Genomic DNA, 12,850 nt, shown 5'->3' with positions numbered 1-12,850 from the left:
CTTTAGAAATCGCCCTGTGGCATCCCATAGCAATTAAGCCACTCTACAGCATGTCCATTCTGAACCCAGGTCTCTGTAGGTCATGAGGGGGGACTGCCGAGATGGGAGGCTGCAGTCAGGAACATGAGTGAGCCAAGGGGCCTTGATGTCCTTGGCCAGCCTGAACACACGTGCCTCATCCCTCAGCCCCTGCCCTGCCTGGCTGCAGGGCTGGGCAGCTGCGGGACTGCGTCTCTGGTCACTGCCACTGCATCTGGTTCTGACACTGACCAGCTTTCCTCCTTGAACTTGGACCTATCTCACCATCGCAGACTTCCCTGGTGATCTCTTGTATGATCCTGATGACGATCCCCAGGCCTGTCCTGCAGGGAGGGGGGCCCTGTCTGCCTGCTGGCCTTGCCACTGCTCACTTGCTGGCTCCCTTCTCCTTAGGGACCATTGGACCCCTCTGTCCCCTGGCACATACCTTTGCATTCCTCTTCCACTTTTGTCTTTGCAAAGCCAAGCTTCTGTGAATACACTGCATCTCATTTTCTGCCTTTACTCGCTCTCCAAGCCTCCTCTTTCTCATTGTCCCACCTCAGCCCACCCTCCCACCTCCTGATGGACTCCTTTCCTCCCACTGACCATTGCTGGCTGTGCGAATCATGGTCTGGCTTTCCAGCAGCGTGACGGCTTTAGCGAAGGCTGAACAGTAAGTGGCTGGGAACACAACCACCAGACAGATGGTAAATCCCAGGGGAGCTCTCAGGGCCGCATTACCCTCCATCCGACTCTCCCATCCAGCACAAGACACTTTAGCCCCTCAAGCCTTTCCAGCTGACAGAGTCAGGGTTTCCCAGTGCCACGGTCCTGCTCCGGCACATTGTGACATCCCTGGGCGTGTATGATGTACAAAGGTGTCTCGTACACTGTTCCGCAGCATCATGTGTAGCTAAGGACACCCTATAGCATGAAAAGTGTGGAAGCTTTTGGGAATCAGTAAAAGTATGTCTCTGCTCGAAGTTAAAAGAAAATGGAATATTAGATCATAACGATAGGATACCATCCTGAGAGTTTCTGTAGCTCCCCCTCAGAAGCAGTGCTCACAAATAACTGACTGAAACTGGACAAAAAATGCTTTATAAAACTGATGCGAGTGGAGGGGGAAGGAAAATGTTATGACCTTCTCAGTTCATTGCTTAACTAATTATTAGTAGTTTGTGCTGTTTGGCTCACACAGCCTCTGTGAATAGAAATCCATTTTACTAAACCAACAGTAGAATGACAAGCATGTGTTTCCAGGTGTCCCCTAGGTGGTGATCTAACAACGTCGTGCAGAAACAGCTCACCTTACAAAGCACCCGCGCGTGGGGGGTGTGGATCTCAAGTCTTACTAACCCTTGCCATTCACTTTGCCAGACCAAATTACCCACTCTAGTTGAGTCTGTCCAGACCACATTTTAGGAGTCTAATCATGACTTTCCACCATGTAGCCTGGGAGACAACTTTCTATTTATTTTCAAACTCACTTTTAACGCCAACTATCATTTGCTGTACTAAATATCTTCCACACTTCTTGAATTTACATACTGTTGTATGTTACCATTGGCTTTCCCTTTTCCTTTTTGGGTTGGTGTTTGTTTGTTTGGGGGTGGGGGGTGGGTGGGGGGTGGGTTGTCCTTTTCTACTATTAATAATGGCATTTTTATTCAAGACCTTCACATTTTTTTCTGAGATGCCCAAAAAACCTGCCTGGAATTTAGGCAGGTTGGGAATTTAACTTGTCAAATCAAGATAATAATTATCCCAAGCCTTTGAAAGTCACTACAGAAGGAAGCACATGCAAGGATATATAGACTCTGATTTATAAACACTGAGATTTCTACACCAGGCGGTGGTTCTGGGTCATCTTGCTGTCCAAAATACTAAAGGATTTTTTTCCAGCTAGTCTTCAAAAGATTTTACACTCAGCCCAGAAACTGCTAATTAGAACCAGACTTCAAGAACTTCAAAGATTAATTTGTCAGAAATATTCATTAAATTGAATTCCTGACTATTACATGGCTGTATAAAATTCTTATATACGATCTCCTACTGAACAGTGTATAATAAGGAGTGAGATGAATACACCAGGTATGAGTAGTTGAGTACTCTCAACATAGGAGAAGGGCAGAAGCTTCAACAGATCTGAAGACAGAGTGCATTGGATAGAGTAAGAGGGAGTGGGACTGGAACTTGAGATTTTCAGTCCTGCAGCATGACTAGTAAAGCAACTTCAAGGGGCATGTTCCCTACAGAGATCTCTGGATCTAAAGGAATCTGTACCCGGTTCAGCGTAAGATTATATATCAAAAGTGTTCAGCATTCCTCACAGGGGGTGTGGAATACTTACAAGTCCTCACCCACACCTCTAAAACTCTTTATTTAAGCAAAGTAGGTAAGTAAATAGATGCCAGATGTGGGAAATGATACTTCTACTGAGGTCATGGTGACGTACTTACTCTGACATCAGACCAAGCTCCTGCCTCAGGAAGGGATCCTGCCACCAGACTTTTGCTCCTGCATCATTTCCTGTGTTGGTGTGACTCAGTTAATGAGGTATATTAGGTGACAAAACCATTTTAAATACAGGCTTTATTAGGTCAGTTTTCTAATGGGTGAGTTTTGGATCCAGATAGCTGCAGTGACACAAAGGCTAGTCTGCAGCAAGGCAGAAGACACAAATGATTAGGGTGGGATGGAGGAAGGCTAGGCTGCCCTTTACTGAGTGCCGGACACTACACATTCAATAGAAGCCATGGTCTTCAAAAGAGACAGAGTGACTACCAAATCCTTGCTTGAGTTCAGAAAATTCTGGCTCTTCTTTCTCTTCATTTGTTGTTCTATATGTTCACCAGCAAAGAACATGTTGTGATAAAGATAGGAAAGGGATGTACTAAGATGAAATGCAGAATGAGAAAGATTCAAGCTAATAGCAGCACTTCTGAAACACAGCTCCATCGCTGAAGAATTGATAAAAATCAAAATGCAAAATTATTTTTTTAAAAAATAAAAAAGATGGAGAACAGAACCAGACAGTCTAGCAAATGGATTTTTGCTCAGTCTGGCTGACAGTAGTAAGATATTCAGCTGCCCATCTCAGACAGATCTTGTATGTATATTTCTCTGGATGTTCCTTGTTACAGTGTTTTCCATGTGTGGGTGCAAGTATGTGTGAAAATTTCAGTTTCCATGCATTCAGCATAAGAAAGATAGAGCAAAGAAAGGCTGAAAGAATTAATATGGCCTTTTTTCCCTATTTAATTTCTGTTCCCATAATTAAATCATACTTTGTCAGCATTGCCACCCCATGTGGAGGTAAAGATTGTTCTACATTATACAAATCTATCTTCAACACATTAATTAAACTGATTTGTTTAAAAAGTTGTTGGATATTGTGTCTAAGTTGGACATATTTTGAACTGAGCCTTTTGGTGCTTGGGCTCCCCTGGCCTGCACACTAGTAGGTTAGCATCACTTTACTTCTGAAGAGGGCTGACTTCTGTTCAGAAATCCCATTCCACATGGCCTTGTCCTTTCCTGGAATCCTCACAGTCATTTCTGCTTATTGTCACACTGACTGTGCTGGACATCAGATCCTGGCCTAAGGCTGTGGTTTTCTAACCTAACAGGAGATGCAAGTTCTGCAGACAATGGAGCGGATTCTTAGTGTAGTCCAAAGGCCTGCCCTTGGACTACTCTGAGGTAGAGGTTCCGAGGTAGAAAGGAACTGTGGATATGGATTCCTCAGTCCAGACAGTGGATCCAGAGTGGCAGGAAATGAGCAGCCTATGAGAGACATTAACACATTGAAACAATTGGATAAACCAGAGTCATATCAATAATTTTTCTTTCTGGAGATTTTGACTCAATATTTCATGTTTTCCTCCCTTAGCTAATTCTGCAACATGACCCAGTGTGAGGTGCAAAGGCAAGGAAAATATCCAAGGCAGTACCGCATGCTGGCCACTGGTCTCAGATTGGGCTGGGACAGGAGGATAAAACAAACTAGTTAATGTACGCTTTCTCCCTCACCAGGCTGGACAAGCTGGTGCATGAAATCTAGTAAAGCAGCTCTCCGGTCCAGTGAAGCACAGGAGAATTGGCAGCACCAGGAAGGTTATCACTGTCTGCATCAGATGACTCTCCTGTGTGAGGTCAAAGCTCCATGGATTTGTAACGAGGAGGTGGAGGAGGCTGCAAAGTCATTTCCAAGATGGAGCAGTGAGGGCCTTGAGGCAAAAAGGAACCAATGGAGGGAAGAAAGGAAATGGAGGAAAGATCATAATCAGTGAATTTCTGCATCCTACCCCAAGGCTGTATTCCTCAGAGAACAGGGTAATGCCAGGAAACTAAAGGCACGCAATTTAGTTGATGCCATGATCAGAAAACTGAGATGGAGAACTTGGGGATACTCCAGTTGTAACGGGGAACTTCTGAGAGCAGATCCCCTTAGGAGTGCCCAGAACTACGAGGGCCAGGGTAGGGAGAAATGCCAAATGCAGAACTGTGTGAAGATCCCAGAACAGGAATAAGTGGGCAGATGCAGGGCAGGACAGAGGGAACTGGCAGAGGTTTTTTGGGACCATAGGATGGGAATGGCTGGGCAGCTGCAAGACAGGAACGATGGGTGTTGGAGGTTCTGGGCTGGAGATGAATGAACTGCTCAGCTCAGGGCACAGACACTTGCCAGTGGAGGTGACAGCAGCGGGTGCCGGGTGGAGCTGGACGTGCGTCGGCGGTTTGACTGAGACAGGCGGAGCGAACGGGCTGTTAAGGGTTGATCCAGGCTACGAACCCCGAGTGCGCCGGCAAACGCCGTTGTGCAGAAAAGGCCCCTCGCAGAGGCAGCGCCCCCCCCCTCGCAGAGGCAGCGCCTCCAGGGGCGAGCGGGCGGGGGAGGGAGGGGGAGGCTTATCCCGGGCAAAGCTCGGTGCAGCCGGGGAAAGGCAGCTGCGGCGGGGGGAGATCGGCACCCGCGGCCCGAGAAACCCCCCTGCCCGGCAGAGGGGGAGGCTGAGCGCGCGGGCTGGTGGAGGCGCGAAGCGAGAGAACGTGAGACAGACGGGACGGAGCACTGAGGAGTGACGGAGCTGGGTGGCTGGTGACCGGGGGGCTGATGGGTTTGTACGCCGAACTGCATCAACGTGCGGGCCTCTGACAGCGGGGGGCGGGGCGGGGGGCGGGGCGCAGCGCCGGTGTGGGGAGGGGCAGCGCCGAGGGCAGCGCGCGGCCCCGGCTCCGCGCGAGGGAGATCGGTGGGGGCGGGGCCCGGCGCGGGGCGCCTGCAGGCAGCTCGGCTGTGGCTGCGGGGCTGGTCGCAGGGAGCCAAAACGCACACTGCAAATTCCCCACTGGAGACAGTTCTTTTTATTTTTCTGCCACGCTTATTGTCAGAATGGTAACTAGTCTGCTGGAATCTCGTTTTCATGACTGTCATATCCGTTACACAGGAAGGCACTCGTTCTCCCTCTTCGCTTTCTCATGCAGAATTTACAGCTGCTGAGGTCATCAGTACACAGAAAACTTAGAAAGAGTTGTGAGAAAGAGCAGAAACCTCTCTGGAGTTTCAAAAAATGGCCATTTTCCACTGCTAGTAATGGATCCTGAAACTGAAAATGCCTTGCTGCTTCTAACAGCAGATAGCAGCAGGCAGGGTGTATCATTCCACAGGAGAGAGGGAGATAATCTCCATACCCCAGAGGTTTAATCTATCTCACCATGACACAGTGCAAGAAACTAAAACCTCCTGAGCTGGGAGCCATGGTGACAACGGCTGATGATCTTGCAAAAAACCAGTGTGACATGGATTTCCACTGGAGGATGGGCTGTGTTGCCAGTTTCCCTGCTCATCCTCTTCTTGTCCCATTTCTGTTTTCATCTGCCTTTGTCTTGATTGCTATTAATTATTTAAAATAATAACAGTGGAAGCATAGGCAAGCTACATTGTGTGAATCAAAGTGCTATTAAGCCTAATCATCTTTGATAGCAAGAGGAGGAGTCACCTCCAGCAGGGAATCCTTCCCAACTAGCTCAAACAGCTGCACTAGGACAAGATAAATTACTTTTTACACTAACTCAGACCTAACTAAATTTTAAATACCTAGATTTAAGTGAGATATGCACCCCTGCTTGTAATTTTGAAGAAAGTGAATTCAGATAAAAGAGGACTTTCACAGCTGGGAGCTTCTAAATCAGACCACTCCATCACCTGCCAGGCCCCTTCTTTTAAACACGAGGAACGTGATGCCTTCAGCAGCAGCAGAGAAGTTGGTGTAGCCAAGGGAGAAGAAGTTTTAACTGTTAGAAGCACCTTGCTGTCTGGCCTGTCAAGCCTCACATCATTTATCCAAATACATTTATGGCTCTCATCAACCACCTCCCTATGCGTTCAATAAATTCTGAAATCTCCTTTACAGTCATCTTATTATGTTTGTTTTAAAGCATTCTGTTGTTTTTTTCTCTGATTTACTTCAAGCTACCCTGACTGAATTTAGACACAAGATAAAACATAAATGACTTCAAAAGAATTTCAGCTTCCCATTATTTCAGAAAGTCACAGTTGTTAAGCGAGTTCTTAAGAAAATTAGTAGACTATCTTTAAGATTATAGGAAACACAATATGGGAAATTTTGTTTTCCTTATGCTCTCTGAATATACTTGCTTAATATTTTCAGCATTCTTTTTTTAGTAATGAAATCTAGGAAGTCACTTTTTTAAAAAACTGCCAAAACTCGGGGATGCAGTCCAATATGCACCATAGGCTTTGAAGGTCTTTCTGCAGAAGTCATCGTAGTGCTTGTACAATGCAAGTTATGTTCATTTCCCATGGAATCCACGTATATCCATCCCTCTGATTTTTATGCAGCTTTTATGATGTAAATGTTAATGTTTTTCTTCATGTGTGAAGTGATATAAGGCCTATGCAGAAACAGAAATAATTGCATGATTATTTAATCAAATTTGTAACTATAATTAGTTATTATTGTTTAATACATTAATGTATATCATTATGACAATAGAGTGAGACCTCCAAGTGGGTGGAGGCTACATATACTCAGGGTTCTTGCAAATGAGAATGTTAGGCAACTCTCCATGGGCTTACAGAAAGTATAGAGAAGAGGAATAGAATAGCTACTGTGGGAATGCAAAAGTCATTAAGTGCATGGTCAGGGCCTGGAATCCCTTTCTCCCCAGGCAAAACATCAGTGACATTGTTCTGACGTGGTTTTTTTATGAATGGGCAATTATACAAGGTTCTGTCTTAATTTCTTTTGAACCTGTTCCAGAGCTGACCACATGATGTAACTATTCATTAGATAAGGTACACAAATCACTGCTACAATCTTCTTCCAGGCTGTAATTTGGTTTGGGGTAAATCAGGGCAGTACAATGATAAGATGGAGATCCAAGATAATCAGGTAGTTTGTAAGAAAGACTGTGATAGTTCACTGCTGCCAGAGGTGTTACTATGAACTGTCCCTGAAACTGCACAATCTGTGTCAAGCAACATGTCTTAGTCACTCTTACTAGCGAAGAATATTTAGCAGTAAAAGAACTAAATAAATAATTCTGTGTTCAAACTTTTAAATGTGATTATTAAGAAAATGAGTCTTACTTCATTCTTATTATTCTAATTGTTTTCTTCTAAATAGCCATGGAACACTGTGTTAACCTCAGTGACTTTCACTTCTGAATTCCCATGGATCAGTTATCATTCCAGTGTTTCTCTGTTCAGAGAATTTTTACTCTTCCAATCTCACTGTTCCTTCTTTCAGCATTTATAAGCCTGGTTTTTCCAATACTGACTTGCTGTATGGGGATAGGCAGATGTAAGACATTGCACTGCCCCTTTAAATGTAACTGCACCCGGGTTTTTAAAAGAAGTTGCAAAATAGGAATGCCTTAATTTGGAGCCAAGATTCTTTTAAAGTAGTATCTGCATATGTACTAGCTAAGTGGGAGTATTACAAATACTCTTCAAGGTGTTGATGCAGGCGGTTACACAATACAGTGCTCCGGATTTTTCAGAGTGCTCCTTGTTTTCCATTGTTTTTTGGGTTTGGGTTTTTTTCTTTCAGTTTGCTGAAACAAAACCAGTTAACCCACAATTAAAGGTTTGTGTTATTTCTTGGTAAATCATTTGAACTTTATAAACAACAGAGTTGTCTGGAGAGGGAGGGAGAAGTATTTGTGTCTGGCTGTGAAGCACTTGGACTGAGAGGACTGTGCTGCAGGACAGACTGGACAAGTAACGGCTGCAGCTGCAAAGATAGGATCTTAGATGCTTTGCATTATCTGCATCTTCTGTAATGTGCTTGACCTTCTCTTTATCTATTGGATAAAGTTTTTTTAAACCTGGGGCCCTCCCTTTTACAGAAATTCCTTCTAAAATGGGAATACATACGTACTACCAACAGGTGACATTCCCTGTTTATAATGCAAATGGACACGTTCTGAAAACCTAGTTGTGGCAGAATACTCCCTGGCACCATGATACTGTCATGCTTTCTCAGAATTGCGCCAGAGGGCAGAAGTTGCCAGAATGTACATTCTTCCCATAATACTCTTGATAATGCGATGCCTGACCCTCAATCTGATCTGTATGTTCCGGCATGCAAACTGTGCCCACAACTACAGTAGAAGCTCAGCTCCATGCCGAGTTTCTTTGTGTGTCCTGTAGTCTAGCCCTGGGAAACAAATAGCAGAAGTTGTTTTGAAGATTTTTTTTTCTGTTGTTCCTCTTTCTTTCCAAAAGATAGCAGATTCGCAAGCAGATTCACCCAAAGGTGGAGAAGTTCAAATGCCTTACATTTAATAACTTACGTGACTGCCTTCTGAGCTCCGTTTCATGTGAAATGACATATCTGAAATGTATATTTGTAGGGTTTTCTTCCCATGAGTTCCTACTCATGGCTTGGAATACTTGTTGTTTCTACGTAACATAATCAATAAGCATACTATTAATATAAAATATGTTATATAATTTCATAGGAAAGGATGATATTACTCAGAGCATGTACAATATTAAAGAACTGACTCAAAAGATAGAATGGTAGAAATTATATATGCTTCCTGGTAGTGAGAAATATTCTTAAAATTGCAAAATGATCTTTTATTAGCCCTATGGTAATTTACTCCTGGTTTTTAAAGTAATTTGTTCATTTGGGTAAGGTTTCAATGTATATCACTCTCCTTGGGCAGATAGGTGTGGAAAAACTGACCGTTTCAATTATTTGGTGTTACATTATCTTATACTTTATTATTGTATTATCATTACTCTATTATTAAAAAAATTATCTCCCACAAGGAATGCAAAAAACTCAACAGTAACTGAATGACTGCCCTAATTCACAGAGTCATCACCAGGATATCTTTACAAAACACTCACTGTATGGCAGCATGTGAACTAAAAATGCAGCTAAGATGCACAATGCAGTTTGTTCATCATACCACAGCAAAGAAATCAGTATAGGTAGTTTCAGACGTAGTTGCAGTAACAGAAGGAACTACCAGTTCAGATAAGAAGTTCAGTAATACAGTTTAAACTTTTATTCTTGGTGTTGTTGCTTCCAATTTTTCTATAAATAGTAAGTAACTATCAGTCCTCAACTTCTTGACAATAACGTGTCCTTTTCAAAGGCATTTTTAACCAAAAATGCTATGGAGCTAACGGTGTCTGTGAAACAGTGGCATTGCTGCAGAGCACTCATGGGTCTGCAAATCAGTAATGTTTTGTGAACTGTGGAAATCAGCTGGCAAAGTAAGTCCTATAAGGTTTCATAAGGATTAGTGTATTCGTTATATGTATGTGCTTCCCATACTCCAAGTTCTGATTTCATTATTTCTGAAAAATAAACAGGTATCAGGGTTTTGTTACTGGGTGATGGAAATGAAAATGTCTCAAACTGTTGGGAAAAGGAAAAAGAAATTTCCAAATGAGGAAAGATTAAAAACACTACATAGTTGTTTTCTTCCTAAAGAAGAAAGGAGCAAGAGGTGACATTACACTTTTTAAAGACTGGAACCAAAACACTAAACTGATAAACTGATCTGTAATAGAAATAATCTGTTTTCAAACAAAGTTTGTATATGGTATCACATGAAAATAGTTTGGGAGTCAACATTTACAGTTGATTTCAGAAGGAACTTAAGAGGCAGAGAAGGCTTTAGTATATAACAATTTTCCTTGGCAATTGCACATACAGGAGAATAAACTTGGTGACTCCAAAGGGCAAATTATGGAAAAATGCCGTGGGTGCACTGGGGATGTTCAGGTGGAAAAATACTTTGTGGACTTTTCCCCAGGGTTTGGATGAAGGTCACCCAGATTCAGTGTTCCTACAGCAGTTCTAGAGATGTGGCCTCTGATCTTACAGGCTTAAAATCAGAAGATGGGCAAAGACTTGGGCCGTAGTGCTGGTTACTCTGCCACATTAATGGGAAATCATCTACTCAAGAGCTTCAGCTGATCTGATTTAGTGTTTGTGAAGGTCCCACTCTAAGTGAGAGGCTACACTGGATACCTCAAGAAGTGTCTTCCTAAAAACATGTGATTCTACTTTTTTTCTTTTTTCTTTTTTTTTTTGAGAATGATGGCCTTGGACCTCCAGCAACTTGACTCTGAAAGCATGAGGAGCAGATATGAAGTTGCTTCTTCCTATCTATCTATAAATGCAAAGTTCATATGTGTTTCAAGAGATACCAGATTTAGAAGCAGAATGGTTCATGGTGGACTCTTGTGTGCAGAGAAAGCTAAAAGGGTTTTTGTTGAAGCAGGTTTACCCTGCAGTCTGTAGTGGTGAGATACCCCAGCTAACCAAATTAGCTAGCTTGGTTAGTGGCAGCAGTATCAGTTTACACTGAATTCTGAGCTGCTTTGGCTGCTTGGTGGCAGGTTCTGGTTAGCTATATCCTTTAGCTAACACACAGAGCTACCATGCTGACTACAGCATGGTTGTACCCTTGGTGTGTATATGTTCCAGACAGGTCAAGGTTAAAATTATTTGGTAGAGGGTACATCCTGAGAAGACAGTTGTTTTCCAGGCATTATGAGAGGCAAATTATTCTTTTTTCCCTGAAAATTGAGATCTTGCAAGTTTATTTTAACAAAATTCAAATCCTCCAAACCACACGTATTTCAGCTCAGAAAATAGTTTTAAAAACAATTCTACAATGTGAGTTGATCTTGTTTCCTAAGGTCAGCTTTTAAAAATTAATTTTCAGCAGGAATAAGAATTGCAGCTTTAGCTTTCTACCACTTGTAAGTATAATTTGTTGATTTAGCTAGAACAACTCATGACTATATCACAAATAGAAGCATGTTTGTAAGCAGTATTCAGATCCAGCAAGTACTGAAAATACAAATAGGCTTGTTCGCACACAAAACCCTGAAGGACACATTTATTGGATAGTTGTTCACCTCCAGTATCTATTTTGGCTAACACTTGAAGAAGACAGTGATGTAATTTTGATGGCTGTACAGTTCTAGCATGTACTAATTTCAGCGAACAGGTAATGATTAGATACAGAAAGTCCATATGTTAATGAACAAAATACAAATTCTAAAGAGTTGTCAAATTTTTTGTTCTTAAAAGCACTTCTATAGATTCATAGTCTTTAAAAGGGCTGTACTCTTTCCTTGCTCAAAGCAGTGAGAACATCCAAACTAGATCAGCTTGCTGAGAGTCAGTTTTGAAAAGCTCAGAGAATGAAGATTTCACAGCCTCTCCTGACCACCTGTCCCACTGCTGAACCATCCTCACTGCAGTGTTTGAAAGTTGTTGTTTTTTGTCCTTGGTAGCTCTGAGAAGAGTCTGGCTCTGTCTTCTCTATGCCCTTGTTTAAGCTAGTTAAACACTGCTATTAGACCTGCACCTTCCCCTCCCCTGTGGCTATCTCCATGATAAACCCAGCTCCCTCAGTGTCTCCTTGAACAGTGTTGTCCATCTTAGGGTCGCTCTGCTTGACGTGCTCCTGTTTGCCAGTCTCTCTTCTGTGCTGGGGAGCCCAGCCCTGGACACAGCCTCTTGTGCGCGGTGTAACCCCTCTGAAGTGAAAGGAAATAATTCTGCTTGACATACTGTCTACAGTGCTGCTAATGCAGTCTTGCACGTGGTTGACCTTCATCGCTGCAGGGGCACGCTGCTGGCTTCTGCTCGACTTGGAGACCCTTTTCTGCAGAGGTGGCCCCAGACCAATCCTTCCCTAACCTGTACTGACAGCAGAGGTTTTCCAACCCCAGACCCAGCACTGGCTTTGTGTCTGTTGAACTCCATGTTACTTCATTTTATCAAGTAGCCTCGGAACAGCAGCCCTGTCCCCCAGCACTGCAATCACTCACCACACTTTGGTGTCATCTGCAAACTTACTGAAGGTGCCCGTTGTGCTTTGAATGTATGTGTGATACCATTAACGATATGAGCAAGCTTTCACCCATCCAGAAGAGGGTGGTCGGTCTCTGCTAAATAACCCACAGGGCACAGAGGAATTTCAAAGCATACGTACACCCCTACACCAGCTCCTGAGTAGGTTAAGAACAAGGACACCCACTACGGAGATCCCTGGGAATAACTAAATACAGTATGCATTTATGTTTGTTACTCGGTTGTTGGGCATTACATTGAGCCTTGAGCTTGTGTTTAGTGAGAGTGGATATACAGTGACCACACCTCCGTCTTGGGACACAAGGACTGAATCAAGGAGAAGTGAGGTTACTACTGAGTCACCTCCTAATGCCATTTTATGATATCACGTCTGCAGTAATTTTTTAAGTTGTGATCTTTGTGTCTCATTATCTATACTCCCTTCAGCAGCACAAGTGATATTT

Source organism: Falco naumanni, chromosome 5, assembly GCF_017639655.2.
Source record: "Falco naumanni isolate bFalNau1 chromosome 5, bFalNau1.pat, whole genome shotgun sequence".
NCBI classification, from domain to species: domain Eukaryota; kingdom Metazoa; phylum Chordata; class Aves; order Falconiformes; family Falconidae; genus Falco; species Falco naumanni.
This window is presented reverse-complemented; position numbering follows the sequence as displayed.